Raw genomic sequence first — 25,429 nt, 5'->3', positions numbered from 1 at the left:
CCATCAAGTTCTATACCAGTTGTCTCAAAAATGCTGAAAATATGGCCACCTCAGCCTCTGTACAGAGAGTGCAAAAGTAGTGTGACATGGTGATGTCCTTCACAGAGATCCTGACCCACTGCAGACCAGTGGAGAGTCAGGCTTGAAGTATCCCCTTTTGTGGACTTTAGCTGAACCAGGCCCTTAAGTGTGCACTCATTTTACCTGCTTGCTTAATCTCACACAGCCTGAATGATCAAGGTTGGGTCCATGTTTAAGTACCAGCTGGATCAGAGCCTTAAGCCATGCTGGGGTTGCAGGTTTGCCAGGTGGTGAGTGAGGTTGCCCCTTCTGATCGCTGCTTGGCTGTTTCCCCTCCCCAAACCTTTTTATCTCTAACCCCTCTCGAAATTTTTTAATGAAAACAATTGTCTGGCCCTTTGCACTCAGTAAGAGGAGGCGCAGCCTTGTGTGTGGGGGTCTGTGGGTAGATCTGAGGGGAACCAAGACTTGCCAGACGCACAGCAAAATTCCTCTTCCCTCTTTTTTATTTTTTTTTTCAAGAAGAGATTAAGAAATCAATAAAAGTTTGAAAGGCACGTTGTAACCAACCCTTACCCTCCACCTACTCCCACCCCCTCTATGTGAAACGTGTCATCTCAGCAAACACTGACATTGATCACTGCAGCACAGCTGCTGCTCTGCCAGATGTGCAGGAGCAGCCTTAACCCCCCTCAGATCCACAAAGCCTCCAGGACTATCCCTGTGTGGCACTATTGGCGTGTAACTGGCCTTGGACTGCCTCTTTGTTTCCTCTGCATGGACAAGATTCTTCTCCTGAGCACCAGGGCAATCTGTCTCTGCAGCTTTTTTGGGTGTCTGTCTTGGCTGTGGGTGCTGTCAGCCACCAGTGGTAGCACCATTCATTTCATGGTTTGCTCCTGTCTGACACCATTTATACATTATCTCTGCATTAAAATTAACTCTTGAGTGAACCCCACATCTTCTTCTGTCACAGAAAATCTGTAGCTTTTAGGGTGCTGTTATTTGGGGTTTTTTCTAAAGGTGCAAACCAAAAGATTTGTCTGCACCCTGAAATTACATAAAAGTCAATATCCTGGAAAAATTAAAAAGACTGCAAAGAAAAAAGAATCAGGTACACATTTTAAATACACATAATTTTGCTCCACAAATTTTGAAGTCTTTTCACCTCAGTCTTCCAGATAACCAGTGGCTGAGGTGGGTACCTTCAGACAGAGGCTGGGTTGAATCACCCTCAAGGGATATTTCCTGTTTTTTAGTGTCAATAGAGGTAGCTGGGAGGAGCAGGTCTCCTCCCCGAGGTGTTTGAAGCAGTCCCTTATCCCAGGCCTCAGGGACAAGAAATGCAACACAAAGCAGTTTGCATGGCACAGGTAGGTAGGTGAAAGGGTTAAGGGATGAAGGAACACAAACCACAAATGGTAAATATCTATATGTATACATATATGTATATATTTCTAAACTTGTATATATTTCCAAAATTGTTTATCTGGACCAGACATTTCAAAAGAGTCCTGTGGTTTTGAGCAGCTTGGGTTTTGACGCTTACCTTGAGAAACCTTCAAATGCTCAAGTCTTGACTGTGGCAGTCAAATTTAAGTTCTAAGAACTAGAGAACCTAAAATAAGTTCTCTAGTTGAGAGATGAGACCCATTTATAACTGGGTCTCAACTTCCACCCATAAAATCTGTGACATGGAAAAAAAAGAATGGAAGGACAAAATTACCTGAGAGCTAAACTGTGGTTATATTAAAATGATTGATGTGTTCAGACAGAGGGATATACGCATTTAGCTATTTGACTGGCATGTGAACAAAAGCTCTTGTGCTTGGATGACTTGCAGCTCACATGATCTCATTTTTTTACTGAATGTAGCCAAGGTTACAAGTTTTGAATGATAATAAACATCCACGATGTGGTAGAGGCTCCTCTGTATAGTATAACACAGAGGATGATGAATGGTACATTTATAAAGGGTACTCTACATACAATGTGGCTACTTAATTCTGCCCTTTATTTATAGTATTAATGTCTTAAAAGACCATTCTAGCAAATATCCACTATAAATTTTCATTTCTTTTCTGAAAGCCAATCCTTTCACTGAAATTGGTTTACTGAACCTAGGAGGTATTTGCCTGTGGGACACTGCTAGATGAGTCAGCTTAAGATCCTAGAAATAATGGGCTCTTTTGTTATCCTTTGACTGTGGCTTTGGAAGAAACTTTTCTGGAGTTATTAGTACCCGTCTGGGTAATCTTAATTTGGTTCCATCTGCAAACACACAAACATTATGATGTACTGTATATGTGCATGATAAAACAGCTTTTTTTTTCCTTTAGGGCCCAACCCTCGTTTGGGCTGGAAGACTGGGTTGTACTCAGGGCAGTGAGCTGAACAAAGCTGCCCTTGAGGATGTTTTATCCATATTGTTCTCAAAGGTCCCAAGGAGTGTCAGGCAAATCACAGGTGCTAGATTTCATTTTCAGGGGGTACCAGACATGACAAGCATAGCAATTAAGATAATTCAGTGGGAGATGGGACAAAGTAATGTGTTATGAAATACTCAGGTACATGGTTCCACTTGCCAAACACTAAACATTGGGTAGCATTTCAGATCATTTTGTCTTTCCTCCTCTACATGCAAAATGGAAATAATTTCGACTGAAGGTGAATTCATCAGTGTTTGCAACACAGATGCTTTACAGTGAGATCAGAAAGACATTGCTCTAAACTTAGTACAGCATTAAATTGCAAGATAGTATACAGGGAAACGGCACTGTAAGAGTTTCTCTCAGTATTTATGTTTGTTATTGGTATGCACATAAATCTGTGCAAAATAAAGAGATGTGGGTACACAAACTCGGATGGTTTGTGTACCGGTGTTTTTTTGCTGACCCTTTTCTTCCAGAATAAAATATCCAAATCAACATCAGAAAGTCTCCCCATAGCCTCGTGTTGGAAACAACCATATCCATTTTTGGAACATGATCTGCTGGAGCCAGGGGAAGTCTGTGCGTAGGCTGCCCTTTTATCAGGCCCTCAGATTAAAGGCCACCACCATCTGCAGAAAGGGTTGCAGCCGGAATGACGCAGAACTTACAGGGGGCTTTGTGCCCTGGAGGATTCCTGTCTGCAGGTGTGAGCTGGTAAATTAATTGCTGCCCAGTCAGATTACGAAAGCCTAGCAGCTAAATCAGAGTATTTATTACCCGGGAATACTGAGAGATGATGGAGCTGTTTTAGACCGAAGGCCAGAAACCCCTGGGCCAGGCTCTCAGCTTGCATAAATCCATGCACCATCACTCACTGAAGGGAATGGGGCTACACCGATTTACACTGACACAGTATTTGGCTTCCGAGAGCTTGGGAGGCAGAGGTTTTGAGCTCTGTCCCCATTCACATGCATGCAGCTTGCTGGCTACCTATTGTATCCAAATTATTATAATTTATGACCAGAGACCATCATGCTTGCACAGCCTGCCAGTTGCGTGTGCTTTTCCCTCCAGATTACTCTTGGGTGATTCTGCCCAGTCAGTTATTTAAACAACTCAAGCCTTGCAGTTTCTAACATTTCCTGTGGCAAACTGCTCTACAGTCTGCTACGCTTCACAGTTCAGAAATGCACCCCGAGAGCCAAAAGGAATTCTGCTCTTTCTCCCAGCCATATTTCCTTGAATCAGCCTAAACATATTACCTTGTTCACGTGTATGCCCTGCAAATACCTACTGAGAGTTATCATACTTTTTTTTGTTTTCTGTGTCTCATCTGGACACTCTCCCTCTTCCCCTTCTGTTGCCTGCTATTTACATGCTATTTACATTCCTTAATAGTGCTGAAAATAGCCTTCAGCTTGATTTAATTTTATCTTTGTTGTGAGACTCTATGAGGTATTGCTCTTTATGCCATCTTTGCCCCTTCAGCCACAGACTGATCTCAGAAGTTTGTGCTACTCAGGCTGGTACCAGCCTTCTCAGTGCAAAATCTTCATGTCTACTGAACCTGGCAGGTGTTATCCAATGATGCAGGTGATTCTTGAAACTCCTTCACAATAGTTGAACCGTTGCTTTGTTAGGGAATGAAATCTAATTTAATCTATATTTGCTCATAGTGTAACCTGCCACATCTGCCTCTCATTCCCAGGACTGCTGATGGCTTTCCAGAGGTGATGGTTGGTATCACAGTCAGCCCTCTCCTCCCAGCCACCTGCCTCAGGACTCTGTCCCAGGGGCATTTAGCAGTCCCACACAGGGAGACTGGTGCACTGCCTTTGAAAGATCTAAGGGAGAAAATATGCACCACTGCAACCCCTGAAATAAGATCTGGGCTGCCATGCTTCACTCAACAGCCACAAAGCAGAGAGAGGAGGGGGAAGGGGAAGGCCGTTTGCTGGATCTGAGTTTGCTGGATCTGAGCTAAGCTGCCCGGAGTCAGTGGGATGTTTCCCCATGGTTTCCATGCACATGGATTCAGGGCACCCTTCCCCTCTCCCTTCTGTCCCTCTCTGGGCCCAGTGAGCATTCATTCCAATTGCCCACAGCCACACGGGTGTTTGCAGTCCACTCACATTTTTTATTTTATTTGTTTGTCTTTTTTGGGTTCCAATGTTTCTGCTGAAAAGAAGTATGGGAAATCTCTGAGCAGTGCATTTTATGTGCACTATATATGTATGTTGCATAACCTGAAGTCAGCCTGAATAGCTGGCCAGCACAAGGGACTGGTGGCACCTCTGCTGCCTCAGGCATTCACGAGAATGTGGTAGCTCTTGCCTGGGTTTTGCATACCTGAGGGCTGTGACTGGCAGTGCTGCTGCAAGTGCTTTTCTAGACAGACATTCATCAGCCCCAGATGAACAGCCAAACGTTCCCATCCTTGCTTACACAAGCTTTGGGTGCACAGAGGCATATCTGAGAAGAGGTTTGAACTCACTCATGGTGTTGTAAACAGAGAGCAACTCACCCAGACTCCATCACATAAGGGAATGACACACCAGAATCAAACCAGACACGAAGAGCTTCTCCCTTAGGTGTTTACTTTTGTACTTGTGACACACTCGTGGATGTTTATGTAAAGCTTTAGGTCCTCACACTTGCATACCTTAACGGGACATATTTTATTCACAGGCTGGCTTAGTTCCACGAACAAACAAGCCAACAGCTGAACAAGAGAGAACTCAAGGTGCTCGTGACTTACTGCACAATACTGGTGGCACTAAATGTAACATAAAAGTCAGGAGAAGAATTGAGTTTCAAAGTGTCATCTTTCCTTTGAGCTGAATGTGTGTGGGACTTCTCACCGACACACTTTGAACTGTACTTGCTGTGATAGCTATGTGTTTGGTCATGTGTGAAATTCTCCCTGTATTTTTGACACTTTCATTTGTCTTTCAGGATGACATCAGAATAAATGAGACCATCGGCCACAAACTCATTCATCTTTCCTGTAGCTCTCAGAGAATGCTGTAATTAATTAACATCTTAAAGCTTTCACACTCTTACAGCTCTCCTAAAGTAGTTATTTAACTCTTGATATTTGCTCCCCAGCTGTGATGATTTAATCTAGCCTGGGTTTTGAAAGACTCAGCCAGGAAAATCCCAGAGTGCAGTACAGCTCATTTATAAGGATCAGCATTTCTGCAATACCAAGCCTGCACTGCACTCTCCATCTGTCTTATCTAAACACTACCATCACACCATATTTAGGTTTTCACGGTAAGTTAAACCACAACACGTAGATTTGAGAAAGTCATACATCTGGTCTGGAAAGACCATTCTGTATTTTAAACAGTTGTGGAACAGCTCTGCATTATTAATTCAGGTAGAGCACATTTGTTACTGGAGGTTTAGTTCTCTTGCCAGCAAGGGAGAAGCTCTGCTGTCTCTTTTACCGCAGAAGTTTGTACTTCTCAAAAAGAAAACCCAAAATTAAGTCAGTTCCCAAATTGTATAAATCGGAGCCTTTCATGAACATCACAAAGCTATTCTGATGTGAGAACTGGGTTATAATGCAGTTGAAATTCCCTTTCTTTCCCATTAATGACTTTCACCCTTAAACAAGAAAAGAGCCAAATAACTCAGCAACACAACAGAGACATTTTACATTTCAAAATTAAGCCTTTTGAGTTTCAAAACCAGGGAATTCTTATTATTAAGATGCCTCTTACAGGCATTAAATACCCAGTATAGTTTACGTTGCTTATTAATAGTCAACAGAAATACTTCAAGGTTTATATTTAACACAGAAATTGCAAGTATAAACTTCTCCCACTACATATATTTGCTATTGCTGAGTTAACATTGAAAGACACGTACTAACTTTTTAAATTTCCTGACTTTTATGATTGCTCAATTTTGCAACCTTAACATTATTTTGAAACTAGGATTGTGTAAAATTTTCCCCAAGAGACTAAGAAAACTATGTGCTTTTGAAGCATTGCCTTTCTGTAGCTAATTTCCCTGGTTTTGTTGTTTTTTTTTTTTTCAAACAAAAATCTTGCAGACAGGAGCAAAATTGCAGGACCTCAACAATAATCAAGTGTGTTTCTAGTACCCTGGTGCCTTAACTTTTCTGTATTTGCTGGGTGTTCGTTCTAAGGTACAGGTGTACATCTGCTATGGATCACAGCTCTGTCCAGGAAAGCACTTGACATCACTAGAACCACTCATATGCCTAGAGGTGAAGCACTTGTTTAAGTGCTTTCCTGGATTGGGGGATATCTTTAGAGATATTGAAACTTGAAAGGAAATGGAATTTAATTTTTCTATCAATGCATGTGGGATTTAAACAGGTGATGAATTACATCTCAGGGCTGCTAGCGTGCATATTCCCTGAACATGAGTGGGAAACGAATCCTTTCTCTCTATAGTGAGTCATAAAGTAGCACAATAAATAAAAGATACTACGTTAATTTAAAATAAAGCATGGATCGTTCTCAGTTTGTATCCAGACTGTTTTGCATCTCAAGTAAAGGATTTGTTTCTGTGCCCACTGCTGGCTGGTTTTCTGGGGGTGAGCCGATGGTGGGAGCTTTTTTATTAGCTGAACATTTTAAGTAAAAATTCTCTTCTTGTCAGGGGTCTTAGTAGACTCTTACCCCCTTAAATATATTTATACCCCCTTAAACAGGATTAAATGGTGTCTGAAGGCTAATGCTGGCTCTCTTCAATGAGATGGCATTTTATCCCTCATCAGCTGAACACGAAATTTGAAAGCACAGGAAGGGCAATGTCCCTCAGTCTGACTCAGATGGACCACAGCACAGTGCAGTGCCAGTAGGTGCCACTGCACCTCCCCAGGCAGAATGTTGTCCTCTTCCCTTTGCAGCAAGAAGGAACCAGGTTCTCTATGTCTGTCTGTGATGAGCTGTTTTATTATTAACCTTAAATGACACATGGGCACATGGGTCTATGCTTAAAGCAGATATGTCACCTGCAGGAAGTCACCTATATGAGTATGACTGAAAGTTGTGCTGGACAACCAAGATCTTTCTAAACAAGGGCAAGACATCTGTGCTACAAAACCTTACAGAAGCAAAGGTCTTCCAAAGGGCTCAGCATCACACAGGAGAAAATTATTCATGCTGCTGGTAGCCTGGTTTTCAGAAATACGTATAATGGTAGGTTTGTTTAATTTGGAAAGCCCCGGGTGACACAGTTTTGTTTCCTTTAAATGTATTTCTCCCTAAACCATGTGCCAGCATCGTTTCCTTCACTGATGAATGTATCTAGTTTAGGTGCTGAAAGGAACAGGAGACACTTTCACTGTGTTCCAAAGAATGGGAAATACCATTTTGTGGGTTTATTTTTCATTCATTTAGGAGCAGTCTGGTGGACTGCTGCAGATGCCTTTGCAAATATCTGCAAAAGAGGGACCATTCAGGAACTGGAGGCCCCTGATACACCCTGCCCAGCAGCCAAAGCCAATGGAAATAGATCTGATGTTCTGTATCTTTGTTTTAATTTCTTTTGTGTGCCAGTGTAGCTGCAGCTTTTTTTCTCTGGCTCAGAGGCAAGTAGTGCTAGCAGCCAGTCTGGGTTATCTGGGTTATTATGGCAAACTCTGCCTGAAGGGGGCTGGAAGGTCTGCAAGTGGTGGATGGGAGCTCCCTGGGAGCAGCAGTGCCCTCCCCACTCTCCTACATCTGGCTGTGCTTCAGGAGGCAGTGGAGGTGACTCTCCACCCACTACCAGGGAAGAGAAATCTGTGCTCCAAGTGCCATCAGGCTGGATAGGGAGAAGCCAAGGACATTGGCAGTGCCTTAAGGCAAGGGCAGTAAAAGCACTGCATAGCCCTGGGATCACAAGTGAGAGTCAGCTAGAGAAAGGATTTTTTTTGTTTTCTCTCTTCACAAAATTAAAAGATTTTAAGATCTTCCACTTTTTCCTTGATTTTAAAGGAAAAAAAAGAACCAACCAACCAAACAAACAAAAACCTCACAAAAAAACAAACAAAAAAGCAAAGCAGCAACCCCTCTCTCTCCAGTCTCTGCCCCACATTATATCTGGACAGTGTATCCCAGTGTGGAGCATGGTTTTCTATGGTAGAGATTATTTGTAGTGTCCTCTATTACAGTGACTCAAGGATTTGACCATTACAGCATCACTTTCTCATTAGTATTATTATTACTGATCTCTTACTACTATTTCCAAGATGGCAATATACTTTTCAGAGGCAGATGCATCTTCCAAGGACTTTATCAGTGTTCATTACAGAGATAGAAAAAGCCACGTTAGTTTGACTGAGACTAACAAAGCAATTAACCCACCAATGCTTCCCTGATGCAGTGATTCTTAATGATGAAAGCTCCAGACCTGCTGGCTCCAAGGAGCTACTTTTACTGTATCAACTTTTCACATGTCATAAAAAGTATAGCCACATCAGAAAGTGAATTTATCTGTGTTACCCCCAGGTTTCAGAGAGCAAAAGATTTCTGAAGTAAGCGATGTGATTAGGAGAAACAAGGAAATGAAATCACTTAATAGGAATGTGCAGTGCATAGAAGGAATCAGTAAATAGTTCCTAGGAGTTATCAAAGGCCATTTAATGCTTTATGGACCTAAACTGTCTAATCCCTACCCTTTCTGTTTTATTTGTCCTCCACTGTAATATCTTGCATCCTGGGAAGATCACAGCAGCTGCTTGGTCACAAGGTGCAAGGTAAGGTAAAAGGGTCAAGTTTTCTTTACATTACACATCAGATTCTTCATGAGAACTCTCTGGCCCTCCACAACTACTGTAAAGCCTTATTAAGGGTATGGATATAAGCCTGTTTCCACAGAAATTTACCTTAATTTTCTTGGGGCTTAATATGTGCTATGGAATGATCATTCTCCAGGCTTGCCCAGTAGCAGTAGTTCATCTGGATGCTGATAGATAAAGCAGTGCAGTGAGCTGTATGGCTGGTGAATCATTCAAAAAACTAATTATTGCAAAAGAGAAAAGAGGTAATAAAAACCAACAGGCCCTCTTGGTGACATCTGCATGACCTTGCTGTGACTAATATCTGAATATGTCCCTAGTTGTTTTCTGACTTGCCTACCTGGGCTTCTTTTGCTATACAAATGGGACAAATAAACAAAGGCAGAAAACTGTCAGTCCTTAACAGCACCCTCTGTTCTACCAGGACTTTGGTCTGTCTACTGTTACTTATCATTGCTTGGAAAAGTCCAAATACTTTTACGTGGGCAAAAGCCCTACTTGTTCCAGTGGAAGCTGAGACAGGGTAAGGAAAGCTGAGGAGGCCTTCAGGCTTAGTCACTTTTTCCTGAAGATCATAGAATCATGGAATACTAGGGGCTGCAAGAGACCTCTAGAGATCAACTTGTCCAATGCCCTTGCCAAAGCAGGATCACCTAGGGCAGGCCACACAGGAATGCATCCAGGTGGGGTTTGAAAGTCTCCAGAGAAGGAGCCTCCACAACCTCCTGGATAACCTCGGGGTAGTCCTTTTATCTCCACCCACCAAAACATTCACCTTGCAAACAAAAATCTCACAGACAATACAATGTTGGCACAACTTAAGTTTCACTCTGTATTAAAAGGGAAGAATAAAACACCAGGGAGTGGGTAAAACAGTCACATTGAACTCATGTGGAACATTAATGGCTTACACTTCAGAAATTAAAACCTTGGGAACCCAATTTTTTATGTTTCCAGACAGACAGGCTAAGGGGACAAACCACAGTTTCCTTAAATAGAGAAAAGTCTCAATTTGAGGAGAAGAGGAAATGTTTTCTTTGCCAGATGGTGAAGTAGCACTGGTTTGCACACATGCTTGAAAAGAAATTCTCCTAGTACAAAGCCATCTAAAACCAGAGACTGCACAAAACCTAGCTACTAAAATGAAGATTTGGTTAAAGTAAAAAAAAAAAAAAAAAACAAACAAAAAACACTTCAGGGGGAAAGGCTCCCGCTGCGGAAGTGGGTTTGGTAGGATGAGAACTGGGCTCTGTAACCCACACAGTAAAGAAGTTTTTTCTCATGTTTAAGTGGAACTTCCTATGCTCCAGCTTGTGCCCATTGCTCCTCATCCTGTAACTGGGAACTACTGAGAAGAGTTCAGCTCCATCTTCTTTGCATCCACCCTTTAGATACCTGTAGACATGAACAAGATCTCCCCTCAGCCTTCTCTTCTTTAGGCTAAAGAGTCCCAGCTCTCTCAGCCTTAGATCAAAAGAGATCATCTGTGGAATGGACTAAGTTTTACCAGGTCTGCAAACATCCCATCTAGTTTTAATTAGCCTGAATTCTTAAGTCTAGTATAGATCTAGTAACTCCATGTGTCATCAACATGTCTGGTGATGGGATCACACCAAATCCTATGTCTGATGAAATCTAATTTGGGAGATCTAGGTTATGGTTTACATCCAGTTTATAGCTTAACCGTGTATCTCAGTATACAGAAGGCTTCTTGTGTAAGTTTTTTCTCATTCTTTGACTAAAAAATGTTTCATGTGAAAATATAAAAAATTGGAATGGTTTAGATCAAAAATCTATCCACTTCTGTAGTCTGCCCCAAGAGTGACAACAGCTGAGATTTAGGAAAGAGGGCAAAAATAGGAGAAGCATATAACATTGCTTTTCCATAATATTGACCCTGCAAACTGGTGATCACAGCTTTCTTGACCCTGAAAAGTTTCACCTTTATGACTTTTTCTTTCATTATTTTGTTCAATTACTCTTTGAACCCCTGCAAGCATTTAACAATCAAGTGTCCTGTGGCAGGAGGTAAAGCACTCTTTTCTTTTCTCTTAATGTTTTGAACCTGCTTTGTCCTACTTTCATTGTACACCCCTTTCTTCCCATATTGGGATAGTCATTCCTTATTTAAAGTCTCTGTACTGCTCATGGCTTTGCAATATAGATGCAACAGTGAGGACAATCCAAAACCACAGAGTTCAGATCTGCATGATATCAGGAGAAATAAAATGGTTCATCTTTCCATAGTGAAGCTGTTTTTCCACCTATTTCCATTTTCCACCATTTTCCAACTATGCAACCTTCAGTTCTCAGGATAATAAAACATAACAAGAGAGAGTTTTGGCAAATGGAGGTAAGTTATTTAGTGCCTGCTGAGAATCTGTCCCCATATGTTTAATAAATGCTTTCATTCAATAAATGTATATTCAGCTTTAAGGAACATGGAAAACTACAGGGTTTTTTTTGCATCAAGTGCCAGGATAATAATAATCTGGCAAGTAATTGTTTACTCAAAGAAGTAAAAGGCCAGTGAAGCCAAGACTTGCTGTTACCACTATAATAATAATAATCATTTGCTGGTGACCACCAGCCTTCAGTGCAAATTTCAGGTGCCTCTGGTATTTTTCAATTTTTTGCTAAGTGCTAGGTGACTCAGGGTCCAGCCCTGCTGCTCTTTCTCACACTGAGTTTTATCTGATTGCAAATTAGCCTCAGAAGACTTGCATCGAAGCAAAAACCAACTCATGCTGAGGAACAGCAGCAGAATCTGATCCTGTGTTGCTGGTCTCTGAGTAGCTGGCACCAAGGGTTGACATATATCTTTAAAATACTGGAGGTCTGGGTTTATTACCAAATGTTTAAAAAAAGAAGTATGTTATTTCTATTAGATTCTATATGTAAAAACTGCATATTCTTAGGCTGAATAGTGCAACTCCTGAAACAAAAAGTAAATGACAAATTCAGACTTCTGGAATTGTGTAACTTCCACTGAGAAAATAACTCTGAAACCTCACCAGCCACATCTGTGTATATCACCATTCAATTATTACTATTTCACTAGACTGCAAGTTATTTTGCCTTACATCCAATGGTCCAGGGGAAAAAAGTCCTTATTGACAACCAGTGATACGGGGAAAAAGTTAAATCAATAAAATGAAAAATTATCTGACAATAATTACAGTTGCAAGGCATGCTTCTGGGCACACCATGAAAGCAATTTGAACTTCAAACCTCTGTGGTTATATTGCTCTGTTTCAGCTGTAGAGCAATCCACTTTGGTCCTGGGAGTACCAGATGCTGAAATCACTTTTCGGGAAAAAAAAATACTAAAAATATGCTAAAAGCAAAAACTCAAGAAGGATGTTGCTTGAGTAGATTTTCATTACCACGGAGCTCCTTCTCAGAGAGGAACTGCAGAGAGAGGCACACCTGTGGGAGAGTAAAACAAACTTCTTACCCCTGGCTGCCTCCAGAATTCAAACCCGAAGAGACTCAAATGCAGAAAGTGTTATACCTGCTGCTGGTATAAATCAGAATACACTGACAATATGGCACCATTTTTAACCAGCTAAACAAAATTTATATGCATTTCTTCACTAGGGGGTAGTGAGACACTGGCACAGGTTGCCCAGGGAAGTTGTGGATGCCTCCTCCCCCAAAGTGTTCAAGGCCAGGCTGGATGGGGCTTGGAGCAACCTAGTGGGAGGTGTCCCTGCCCATGCAGGAGGGTCAGAACTAGATGATCTGTAAGGTCCCTTCCAACCCAAACCTTTCTATGATTCTGTGGTTGAGGATGAATAGACTAAAATTTACACAAAGTCGGTGGTATAGCAGGCACCATCATCCATAAGTTGTTGAGTCCTTCGTGAAATAGACGGGAGTCAGGGGCATCAGACACATTCTGGGTTCTGCACTAGAGTGCACTTGATTTCTTTTCCTTCCAAAGCAGATGAGAAAAACTACCACTGATTCTCCAGGAACAAATAACTCAGCAAACCTGGTGTCAGCTGAGACCTGGTTTTGCCTCCTTGCTGGGACTCCCATCCAGAGGAAGCCTTTTGCAGAACCTGCAGCACAGGACATCTCTTGCCCACAGGAAGGTGCACACAGAATCTGTAATAGCTCACTGAGTGACATACAATTTGTAGTTTGCTTCCAGATCCTTGAGCAAGTGCCAATAGGTCAGTGAAAGCTTTTGCCATCATTTGGGAATGTAAAATTTCAATCATCTTATTCATTTTAGAGATGATATTGTCAGATGAGCAGAAATAGGTTTGATAGCTGCTGGGTGGAATACAGCATACCAAATAGATGGCAGCTGATGTGGCTGCCTGTCCTGCAGTGAAAAGGAATGGCTGTGTAAGTCAGGCTGGGCACACAGGGTACATGGACACAGGGATATGCACCTGCCCCCCCAACCCAAGGAGGACAGAGGCACATTTGCAGCAGGGGGATTCTTTCTGTGTTCACCTCCGTGAACACTATAATGTTTACTCACTACCTGCCTACAGCTGATCCTTGATCTCAAAGTGCTCTGCAGAAGACAGATAGCATGATCCATGTCATACAAAAGGAGAAATGGAAGTACGGGGACATTGGGTCACACAGCAGACTGGGAGGAGTGCTTGGAACAGACTCCCACATTTCCCATTTCCTGAGAAGGAAACTTCTCCAGACAGAGCTGAGATCCCTTATGAGGGCATGAATTTAAGCCCAGACCTCCTTAGTCACACCCTAGCAGAAAGTCTTCAGGACAGGCTCCATGGTGTGGTCTCAAATGTCAGTAAAGTGAGCAAACATGAGGAAAGCAATGCTCTGTGTTCTGGTGATGGCTGCCCGTTACATTTTGAGACTGCGCAGCTGCATCTTTAGCTATCTGGGAAGCCTACCAAAAGAAAATTACAGCAATTGAAAAATGCAGCCAAGAGAGCAAGCTCTGCTCTTGGAGGATAATTGCAAAGTAAATAAGGGTGCATATAACATTTGAAAATTTTACAGACAGTTAAAAAAAAAAAAAAAAATCAAACTACTCTCATGACACATCCAACATCCAATACACGTCTTTCCAATAATACTAGAAATGATACTTTCAGATTTCATTCTCTTCTGATACATATAACACAGATACATACTCTGTGATACTTGTGATACAATCACCCTACTTGTTTCACTCCTCTGCATTACCTGTCTTTTCAACACAGGAGGTCTTCTAAACACAGAGAGTGTTATTTGATTCTCCACCACAAGAGCTGAGCTGTAGGATATCAGTGTGCTGATGATAACATATTCTGCATTTAGTTTGGTCTGGGTTAAGGGTCTCACAAAGTACCCTGAAATGCCAGAAATAGGCCAGCTTTCAAACCAAACAGTACTGTCTTGCAGTGACTCTCAACTGAGTCATGATTGTTCCCGTAAGTGTGAAAATCCATGTAAAGTTCATTTCAGAGAAAAGCTGCCCCAACAATCTGCAACAAACAAGTTGAAAACCTGCTGAAATTTTCTGACTCATCAGGGATTTGTGACATGCAGCCTGTAGGAGCTGGCAGGACCTCAGGAGCAAGCAAGAAGTCTAAGCTGGCAGTAAGAAGGAACCCCAGCTTGTGGGAGAGACCTGGCCCACGGAAACAGGTGCCTTTTCCAAAACGAGGCAGTCACTGAGGGCTGACCATAAACACCAGCTCAGACGTCTCAAAATAAATAGACTAAGGCAAAGTAGTTCCCATGCCTCTTGATTTTCTTTCAGCCCTTGAGCTGTGAAATTCTTAAGAGTCCCATCAGCCTTCTGTTTGTTGTATGTGTCAAACCATGCACCAGGAGAACGAGACCCCCATGGGCCACCACTATCCCAGCTGCCTTAGTCCCCTCTCTTTGCCATGCCCTGGCAATACTTTTCCTGGCTGCCTGCAGCTTGAAGGAAGTTGAAAACCTGGTACATGGAAGTCCTTTCTGGAGATTAACTGGGACAGGGCAATTTGGTGTAGCAAAATGTGAGAAAACAACAGGTCTGAAGGAGCTGTGGTTTCATCCTTGTTGGAAGGATTGGCCCTCCTGCAGCTAAGATGGATGTGGACCTAAGGTTCCCATTGCTCTTTCTGCTTCAGGAAACCAAAATAACAACAGGATCACTTAATTTCATCTGAAACTAGCCAGGAAATTGTGCCCCTCATATTTGGATGTGGAATTTGGCTGAGCAAACTATGCTTTCATCACCTTAAAGTTAGACTATTGCAAGAAATAAGTTCTAAAGCTGTAGTTAACCACAAAAAGGCACTCAGAACCCATAACTGATTCAAGAGACTTGTCTCCTGAGTTGGACATGCCAAAGAAAGCATTTCACACCAGTGTTCTGCACTCCCTCTGGACTCCTGGTCCAGTTAAACAACTGGCTTCAATGACTTTGTCTTTCAGCTGTAAAATCTTGAAATGACCCAGGCTTAGCTCACAGTTCATCTTTCTTTCTTCTTCTTGCTGTGATCAGTAGGGACAGCAGTTAATATTTTCCAAAGCAGCAAAAGATGCTTAGAAGCCTTGATCTTTTTACACTGCAGTGGCTTGAGCTCCTACATCTCTTGGACATTTTTGAAAATTTTATCCATTCAGGGAGTCAGGAGTCTAAGCTGTACAGATCTTCTGTGTGGGGAAGAGGCATTCCCAATTGCTGACCCCAACTTCAGAAAGGAATGGGGTTTAATTAAAAGCAAGAAAGCAAAAACTTTGTAAACCATCTCCTTGTGATGTATTTGGCATCTAAAAAAGGTGATAGACACTTTCCTTGAGAAGAGAGAAAGTAGTTGAAACCTCCCCCTTCTACCTAAAGCTCAGGAAAGATGACAGGTTGTTGGTTAGATTCTCCCTGGAACTGGCTCATAGCTCCACTGTGGAGAGTTCAGTAGTTTACTTGGCTTCTCTGCTTCATGCTGAGAAAAAGAAAAAAACCAAACTGCAACACAAACAAAAAGTCCTTTATGTGTGGAAGTATCCCAAAAGAAAGGAAATAACTTTTTCTGAAAGAGCTGAGTGTCTTTTCTATAATAGTCAGTACCACAGGATTCAGCAGAAATATTCACAGTGTGGCTCTCATTGTATATTTAAGCAGCAAATAATCCATAAAGACTTCAGTACATACAGAGAATTTTGTTTTCCTTATATTCAAACTGTTGGGTTTTTTGCCTTCTCAGTTATCTGGAAACTCCACTGAAGGAGCTCTGGTGGAACACACAGAGCCACACAACTCTCATAGTGAGAAATGATGAAGAGAAAAAAACCCCACAAAACTCCTTGTAGGAGAGGATTGTAGAACTTGGATATGAAACAAAGTGTGAGAGCATTGCTGCAATAAGGAGTAATGAAAACTGCTATCTGGGTGTGAACAGGGAATGTGATAGGATATACAGAGCCCTTGGCTCAAGGGAAGAGGACAGTGTGAAGTTCCTGAAGCATACAGATGGGTGAGGGAGACGTGCAGCAATTCACAGGGTGAAGAGCAAGAGCTCAAGATGTGTGAAACACATTTCACCTGCAAAGATGTTGTCCCTTGCCCCAAGTCCTTTTTTGCAGTTCCCTGTGACTCACAGACCTCTTTTTGCCTCTCAGGGCCTCTTAGTTATATAACACACTGAATTTGAAACATCTTGAAAACCAGGAGCCAAAAGTATCACCACTGCCATGGCTCAAGTTGAGTAGAGAGAAATGTAAATGGCAGATTTCAAAAGAAACAGAAAACATTTCCATAGTTCCTATCAGAAAGGTATTTTGCTTAGGCATATGTATGAACCTGAAACATAGAAGTTTATTATCACAGACAATAGCAAGGAAGAAGTACTAAGTGCTTATCTCTCCTAGATAAGGGTAGTGTGGTAGAAAATATCAGAACCAGCATATTTATCCTGCTGTTTAACTAATGGCTTCTGACTTTACACATACCTTTCTTAGCAACTTCTTAAAAAAACCTTTTTTTAAGGAAATGTCCTTGAAGTGGACCTAAGCAATTAATTTGTTTTGATAGTCAAGTCTTCTTCTCTTACTCATGTGAATGGTCAAAGGGCTCCACTCTGCAGTCCAGTGAAGCAGTTTTACTCTGTAGCACAAGTACATTTAAAAAATGTTTTTTCAATCAGTGAGGATCAGACAAAATTTCTTCTATTGCTTTTATTGTTACTGATTAATACTTCACTATACAAATAGTAAACTGAAATAGTAAAGTGACGTAGCAAAATCTGGGACCTTCTGAGTCAGTGTCCCAACAGGGTGTGTGCATTGATGTTATAAAGTAAAGTAGTAGTTGCCTTATAAGCAGCTGACCAATTTTCATTTCTCACCAGGTGGAAACCTGTGGTATCTCTCTTGCTGTTATTCTGTGACCTGTTTAGCTTTCTAGAGGATATGGAGTGGCCATGGGAGGGGAACAGGTAGGGCAGCTGGTGGCACTGAACCTCAGTGTTTTCTTCGAGAGCTTGCTTCATATAAGATGTAAACTTCAGTTTGTGACTAGAAATTTTTATAAGTAGATTATAGGCTATTCTGTTGTTGGAAATTCAGCCCTAATACAAATTATGCTCATGCAGATCTGCTCAGTATTTAACTCAGAGAATGAGCAGAAAACATATCCTCTAGCTTTTTCAAAGAGCTCCTCCAAAGGACATCAGAAAACTAACGCCTGCAGTGCTTTTCTTCAGACAATGTATTGATCTTGCATACTAAGCTAAGGAACTTAAAAAACTAAGTGAAACAGCAGCCTATAGTGAATAGTCTTGAAAAAAAATGCTGCACGGTGTGAAGATGGGCAGAATCTCACCTGATGAAAAGGGGAGCAAATCCTGTTGTTTCACAGTGAGCATCACTTTGAATGCAAAGACCAGAAAAATAGTATTAGTTACAAGAAATGCCTCACAGCTAGCAAAAAGAAAATGCCAAGCTTAATGGTGCAATAAGCAGAGCACATGTCTAAGGACTATATCACAAACTGCAGTCTGATAAATGCACACCAGTAATGGGTGACAGAAATCATCTGTGTCAAGTGAGGTTCTGGCAGCAGTTTTTTCATATGATTTGTCCTTGCTGAAGCAAATGGGAAAGGTACTATTACCTTCAGCATCTAACTATCTTGTTCAGAACAATTTTGGAAAGCTCCACTGCTCAATGACTGGCATTTGTATAGCATCCAAAAACAAGCCATTGGAAAGAGCACTGGACAATTTGCTATGAGGCCTTCCTCTCCAACTGACTTAATGGATAGTGAAAGCATAATGTTCCAGTTGAAGAATATTTAGCACCATTCTGGGTTTTTTGTGACTGATAGCAATACTTCACTGGTTGCTGAGTATTGCAAAGGGAGGCTTGGAGCCAGTTCTTTATGAACAGCTTATTCTAGAAGCATCATGCAGATAAATAGTACTAATAAAGCAATCTTTACAAGCATGCTAAAATTCACAGCCTGGGACTGAATTCATGTCCTTAAACACTGTAAATGGATCGTCCTATATAATAAGGGCTTTTACAAATCAACTTCATCCTCTTGGGAAAAGGAGAAATATGAGAAACCCCTTAACTACCACCACTCCTGAGCACACATTTCTATTTGCTTTCCAATATCTAAGGTTCTTTTGTTTTGCACAAATTAATTACTGTCTCTTTTATCTTTAAGCAAACTTAAAACAGATCAAAGGAGAACTGCAAAAATATCATACTGCAAAGGAAATATTGACATATTTTTTAAAGTTGTAGAAGCCAAGCAATATGGAATGAAGGTTAAAAATCTGTCTTTACCTCAATAATCAGACACAAGGATTTATGGCAGCACCCACTGCCTGCAAAAGGAAGAATAGAGAATAAAGCTCTCACTCAAGCTCATGACATGTTATGTTCTGGGAGATGAACAGAAATAGTGGTTTGGGGTTTATTTCCCTTTACTTACTTCTGAGACTAATAGTGAAAGGAATTTAAATCTTCCGTGCAGGATCTAACTGGTTCAAGTATTTTTCCTCTTGTACTCTTTATCCAGGTATACAATAGACTGTTAAACACTTCCATTAGGATTATATTTGTGAATAAGATTAACCACATACATTTTATATCACATGCATTGATTTTCTGTATCTGCATGAGTAAATGAATGGAACAAAAGTTCTTCAAAATTTAGCACTATTTTGAAAATTTGGTACCAAACAAAATCCATTAAGAAGCAGCAGGGCTTTTTTTAGCCCACACAAGAAATTTCAATAGTTAAATATTGCAGGAAGATTAGATACAACATGTGAGGCACCAGAAATTAAATCTAAATGTTATTAACTTTGTTACAGACCTTATGTCTTCCAAAAGTTTAGAGTCAAGGCTACAGCAGGGAAAAAGGAGTGTGCTGTTTGGGTTGCTAAGCTGGAGCAGGAAAAGCCCCTAACTCTGCCTCACTGAGAATTTAAATGCAGAAGAAGGTGGGGAGAAGCAGGTTGAGACTTAGTTGTTTGATATTTGGGGAAGGAGGGTTAGCAAAGGGACGATGTAGCACATGTGAAAAATTATAGCATTTACTTACTTCTTATTTTAAGGGCTTTGATTAAACCAGGAGTTTTGAAGTTCCTCAGACTTCCAGCTGCGGCTGCCTTATCTGAGCATTGCTTTGTAGCTCCAGTGAAAGCTTATGTGAGTATGGTTTTGGTTCTCAGGTCCTTTTATGATGGATAATGTTAGCTTTTTTTTCTTCCCAGAAGAACCTGAAAGAGAAAACATTTGTCTCTGCTTTCCCAGAATTTCATGTCTTTGGGGGCAATTAAGCAAGCAAAGTCTAAGGATGTTTGGGAGAAGGGGGCTGAACCTGATAACCCATGGTATTTTGTTTCTTAGGAAGCTGAGGGGTTTTTGAGTAACTGGTAGATAAGGTGGCACCTATGTTCAGCACTCATTTCCCTTGGGTACATCCTGTATGATTTTAGGTAGAAGCTGGATTTCTGCACCTCTCAGGACCTGCTGTCCCACAAGATGATCTCAGTCCTCACTTTGTAGAGGACACCTGGCCTGCAAGAGAGTGAGCAGCAAGTACTTTTATTTTAGTCAGAAGTGGGCCCAAAAAACTTGCTTTCTGTGGCATCCCTGTGGTGTCTCTGTGTTAGAAAATGTAGTTCTTCTGATGTCTTACTTATACTGGAAGCATTCATAGGGATAGTTTTATCTGCCTAGCAACCTATTTTCATAAAATGGCTAGGAATCTATTATCTCAGAAGTTTCTGGTCTCTTAAATCTCATTGAAGTTGACGGATAAGTTCATGTGGAGGAAGTGGTGCATAAGCAAAGTGCTGGCATAACCCTCAGGGGAACAAAACTTTAATGTGTATTTTCAACACAGTCCAAATTGGTCTGTGATACTATAAGGGAGAAGTAACATCCAGGTCATAGGTTTATAATGAAAAATAAATGAATAATAATATTGAAATAATAAAAAAACAACAATTGTAATAGACAACACAGCCTTATTGATGTCATGTGATTTTTAAATTATATAACTGTTTACATCTCAGGAACTGAGATGCCTTTGTGTACTGCTTTTCTCTAACTTCTGAGGACTTGATTTGTGAAGGAAGTTATCACTTAAGAAAGGAATGTAGCCTGTGTAAAGGAGAGTCTTGGTGATCTCTCAGAGGCTTTACTTTTTTTTGTATTGTGTTTGCCTGTAATGTAAAATTGTTAATGTATTCTCTCCCTCTCATGGAAGCTTAATAGTAATATTGAAGCCAGGTTTACAGTTTTCATCCTGTATCTAAATCCCCCTTATCCTGCTTGTTTCTTACATGAGACTTTTTGCTTGACCTTTTATCCAGTATACATTACTAGTCTCTAGCCCTCCCGCACAAATAAACATCCCACACCTGTGAGTGGAATTTCATCTGGGCAGGAAAAATGGAAACTTCTCCTAATGGGGGAAAGGCTTCTGCATGACTCGCTGTGCCACGACAGCTCTGAGGAGCATTGCTGCATGAGTGCAAGCAGTGAGCTGAGTGATACACACCACCAGGATGTTATATTGAATGGACTACACTGGCAGAGAGCTAGGAAAATAATGGTATAGGGTTCAGGTTACTGCATCAGCACTTTCCTCAAGCAAAAATGTAGGCCACTGGATCTTAATAAGGTAGATGTCCCTATTCCCCTTTTCTGGCTTCTGTAACAACTGTAAAAAGGTAGGCAGTATTTTTGTGGCTCAAGACTGTGAATTTAATATCCTCAGTTCTTGAGTTCCCTTGCTAATTACAGCTCACTTCATCACTGTGTATTGGAAAGGTAGGTTTTACCCTAACAGTTAAATGAGACTAGGAAAAACTATCACAAGAGAAGCACAAACCAAAACTGCAGAAGTAGCAGACTCCTAGCACCTGCTTCTGTGCTCTGTGCAGAATTAATAAGTTCTTGGGCTTTATTACAGGCTGGCTCTGTTTAGGTTAGTGCCTGGCAAAGATGTGTTCAATGTGTGTTCAGAAGGCATGTGTGAATCAGTTTTCTGGCTCCTTTCAAACTGTTTCTGCTAGTCAGAACTGTCTGCACAAGCCCAAAAGCTAGGAAGGTTCCATGGATCTTTGACAACATATGGTGTGAAGTGAAAAAGAAAGTGCATTCCAGAAACCGAAGCTTGTGCAGAAATAATGTAAATATTACATGACAGTCACTTCAAAATGAAACTTCTGTGAATCTTTGGCCTGAAATTCATTTTGATGTAGAAGGCAGTGTGCTTTTTTTTCCTTCTTTAAAAAGTCTGAGACTTTCACCACTGGACCTAGAATTATGTGTAAACTTCTGATGTTGATTTCTGCAGTTGTGGAAGGGAAGCTTGTTTAGAAGCTATCAGTAAGGTGTCAAAAGACTTCATCTGTTAACACTATTTAGTTACAACAAACAAGGAGAATAACACCAAACAGTTAAAACAGCCCTCAGTATTCACAGGAGGCTAGAACAGACTGGTTTTTCTCAGGTGAAAATAAAGCATCCTAAAGCCATTCTCCCTCCCTCCCTTCCTGAAGTATCATACTTTCTAAAAACATGACATTGCCTCAACTTTGTTCTCACTTATTAATAACTTTGGGTGGGGGAAATCTTCATTTGGAACAGCACTAAGTGAACATACTACTCTTATAAACACAACTGCTGCAGGAGCTGCAATTTTTTTAAACCCAAGCTGATTAATAAATCCTGACAGATACATAGATTAAGCTTCCATATTTCATTCCGCAAATGATCAGCTTTACATGCTTTGCTTAGGAAAACAAGACAAGCAAGATTTGTTATTCATTCCCTCTTATCCACGCGTCTAATAGGAAAGACAAGAAGCGCCTGTTTCCCACCGCAGTGACTTACGCTCTCTGTACAGCTTCCTGACATCCCGACAACTTGCCCCTACACGCTCCAGAAACATCAGCACAGAAGCTGGTGGTGATAATCCCCGGTGGACTACAAGTGCTAAAGGGTAATACCATCACACACTTGATTAGAGCTGAGATGTGCTGCGTGGCGAAGGGAAACGGAATACCCTCTGCTGGGAAGCCACAGGCAGTGAGTGACACGCTCACCCCGTGGGGCTGCCCCGCTCTATGCTAAGTGAGGATCTGATCTGCTGTCTGCATCCCCTGGTCTCCTGCAGGGCTCACATCCTCTGGCACGGATCACTGGGAGATGCTGCAGAGGACAAGGCAAACAACTACCAGAGGGCAGTGCTCAAGGAGACCTTGAAAGCAGGAATTAGAAACGCACATCTTTCCACACAGAAATGCTGCAGAGGCAGATCCTTTGCTTTGGAGTCTTGTGTCAGTAGCCAGCTGGTAGTACATGACCCGGGCTGTCTAAATTTGTCATGGGAGTAAAGGTGTCAGAAAACAGAGCGTGCCTAACTGTTTGGTGGAGGATGCAATGCTGGAACAGGAGCATCGAGTTCAGCTGATTGTTTACAGTCTCCTAGAGACAAGGAGCATGCGAGACTTGGCGTAGTGGTCACTGAGATGGAGACAAGAGTGCAGCTGAGCATGAGTGGCAAATATGGGGTCCCTTCAGTCTAATATGCATTATTAAGTTCCTTTTTTTTTCCATACAGCAGTATGTTTTACAGCATGTGAGTTCAGCTTTCACTGCGAGACCAGGGTGGGTGACTGGCTTTTCTACCCCACTCCCCCACAAACCCAACACCAAAGACCCTGTTTTTTGTAACATGAACTTGGAGGGATGTAGCTAAAGTCAGGGAGTCATATTAGGAATATGGAACTGAAAGTATTTTACCTCTATTTTTCTTTGTCCCCATCTCTTGCTATATTGCCCTACAAGGAGCCACTTTACTTTGCAGGAGGTTATGTTGGTTTGGCTATAGTCTTTAGAGTTGTCTTTTCCCTCTCAGATCCCAAAAGGGGACTAGTTGACTGGAGCTGGAAAGCAGGTGGGAACTGCGGCCCAAATTGAGCTGGGGCAAGGAAGAGGATCATCTTTCCCTCTACTAATGCCAGAGCTGTTTCAGAAACAGTACCCCTTGGGCAAATATAAATAATCTTCACCAGACCCTTCATTGTCTTGGTGACCTGGGAGCTGGACATGATAGAGATGGAGCAGGAGGAAGAGAAAGACTGCCTGCAAAATAATTTGGTGGTGTAGGGCTATCTTCTTCCATTTAGAAGCTGCTTCCACAGAAATCTGTGATGAAGCTTAATCCTATTTTGGCACTTATGAAACACTATGGATATAGTGACGAATGTCCTTGGGGAATAAAGGTTTTTTCTTCTAATTCTGAAATACATACTTTCAATGGGAGATCAAAAAATGTCCTGTGTTGTGGGATTGGACTTAGTTGAATCTAACAGCTCTGAACCCAAAAAGCACTGGAAGACTCCCAGGAGTTATAGCTCATTGTAGGCATAGTTAACACTTCTCATCTTGGAAAACATGCTCAAAAAAAAATTAAAATTACACTTTCCCTTCCCCTATGGACTATGTTGCAACTTCTTGTTGAGGCTTGATAGGCAAACCTGCAAGGAGGAAAAAGTGGTGAGAATTTCATCTGGCCTCAATTACCACATGAAGATGAAGACTGATGCTCTCTTGTCAGACAACACTTCATTGTTGCGTGGTAGCAGTAAAGCCAAGTGTCTCAGAACAGATTTTAAGAGCCCTTTTCAGATGTTGAACGTCATGAGGTTCAACAAGGCCAAATGCGAGGCCCTATACCTGGGTTGGGGTATCAATAGAGGATGGGTGATGAAGGGATTGAGAGCAGAGAAGGACTTGGAGGTACAGGTGGTTGAGAAGCTGGACATGACCCGGCGATGAGCACTCACAGCCGAGAAGGCCAACGTTACCTTGGGCTGCATCAAAAGAAGCATGGCTAGTAGATAAAGGGAGGTGATCCTCCCCCTCTGTTCCACTCTCGTGAAGCCCTACTGTGTCCAGTTCTGGAGTCTTCAGCACAGGAAACACATAGACCTGTTGGAACAGGTCCAGAAGAGGGCCAGAAAAATTATCAGAAGGGTGGGATAACTCTCTTACAAAGACAGGATGAGAGAGCTGGGGTTGTTCAACCTGGAGAAGAGAAGGCTCTGGGGAGATCTTATTGTGGACTTTTGGTCCTTAAAAGGGGGCTGTAGAGAAAGATGGAGATGAATCTTTTAGAAAGCCCTTTTGTGACAGGATACAGGGTAGTGGTTTTAAATTCAAATAGGGTAGCCTGGAACAGGTTACCCAGAGAGGTGGTAGGTGCTTCATCCCTGGGAGACATTCAAGGTCAGGCTCTGATCTAGTTGAAGATGTCCCTACTCACTGCAGGGTGGTTGGACTAAAGACCTTTAAAAGTTCCCTTCCAACCCAAACAACTGTATCGTTATATGATTTCAGCCACCTGCCTGTAAAACTCTTCTTTGTACTTTTTTACTTTTTTTTTTCTTTTTCTTTTTTCCTTTTTTTCTTTTTTCTCTTTTTTTTCTATGGTTGCAAGCACAAGACAGCCACGTACTTTTCCAAACACCCACTAGATGTCAGTGCGCTCTGTCGGTTCCTGTGCCCCCGCTCCAGCCACCGAGCCCGCCCTCTGCCCTCTGCGCTCCTGGGGAGCGACACCCGGGCCTGAGCCGGGCTGGGGGCCGGGGATTGGGGCCGGGCTGCAGGCCGTAGCCTCCCGGCCTGCTGGGCCGTGAACCAGGGCTGCGAGCTCTCCCCGCCAAGCCCCTCCAGGCTTCAAAAAAAGGAGGTCGGGTGGTTGCAT

At 41.9% G+C, this 25,429-nt stretch overlaps 1 protein-coding gene across 2 annotated transcripts in view; it reads right to left on the bottom strand.

Annotated features, from left to right (window-relative positions):
- The window catches only part of CLDN14 (claudin 14), a 29,523-nt gene extending 5,536 nt beyond the window's left edge, over window positions 1–23,987 (bottom strand). The window contains exons 1-2 of one of the 2 annotated variants that reach the window (XM_071753368.1): window positions 22,552–23,987; window positions 19,745–19,922 (exon numbers count right to left, since the gene is read on the bottom strand). The gene's annotated coding sequence lies outside the window, so the exon portion shown is untranslated. Of the gene's footprint in view, window positions 1–1,570; window positions 1,649–19,744; window positions 19,923–22,551 lie in introns of those variants that run through there. The other variant, XM_071753378.1, reaches the window with a different exon arrangement.
- Between the last annotated feature and the right edge of the window lie 1,442 nt (window positions 23,988–25,429).

Source organism: Heliangelus exortis, chromosome 1 (assembly GCF_036169615.1).
Source record: "Heliangelus exortis chromosome 1, bHelExo1.hap1, whole genome shotgun sequence".
In the NCBI taxonomy this organism is placed as follows: Eukaryota; Metazoa; Chordata; class Aves; order Apodiformes; family Trochilidae; genus Heliangelus; species Heliangelus exortis.
This window is presented reverse-complemented; position numbering and strand designations above follow the sequence as displayed.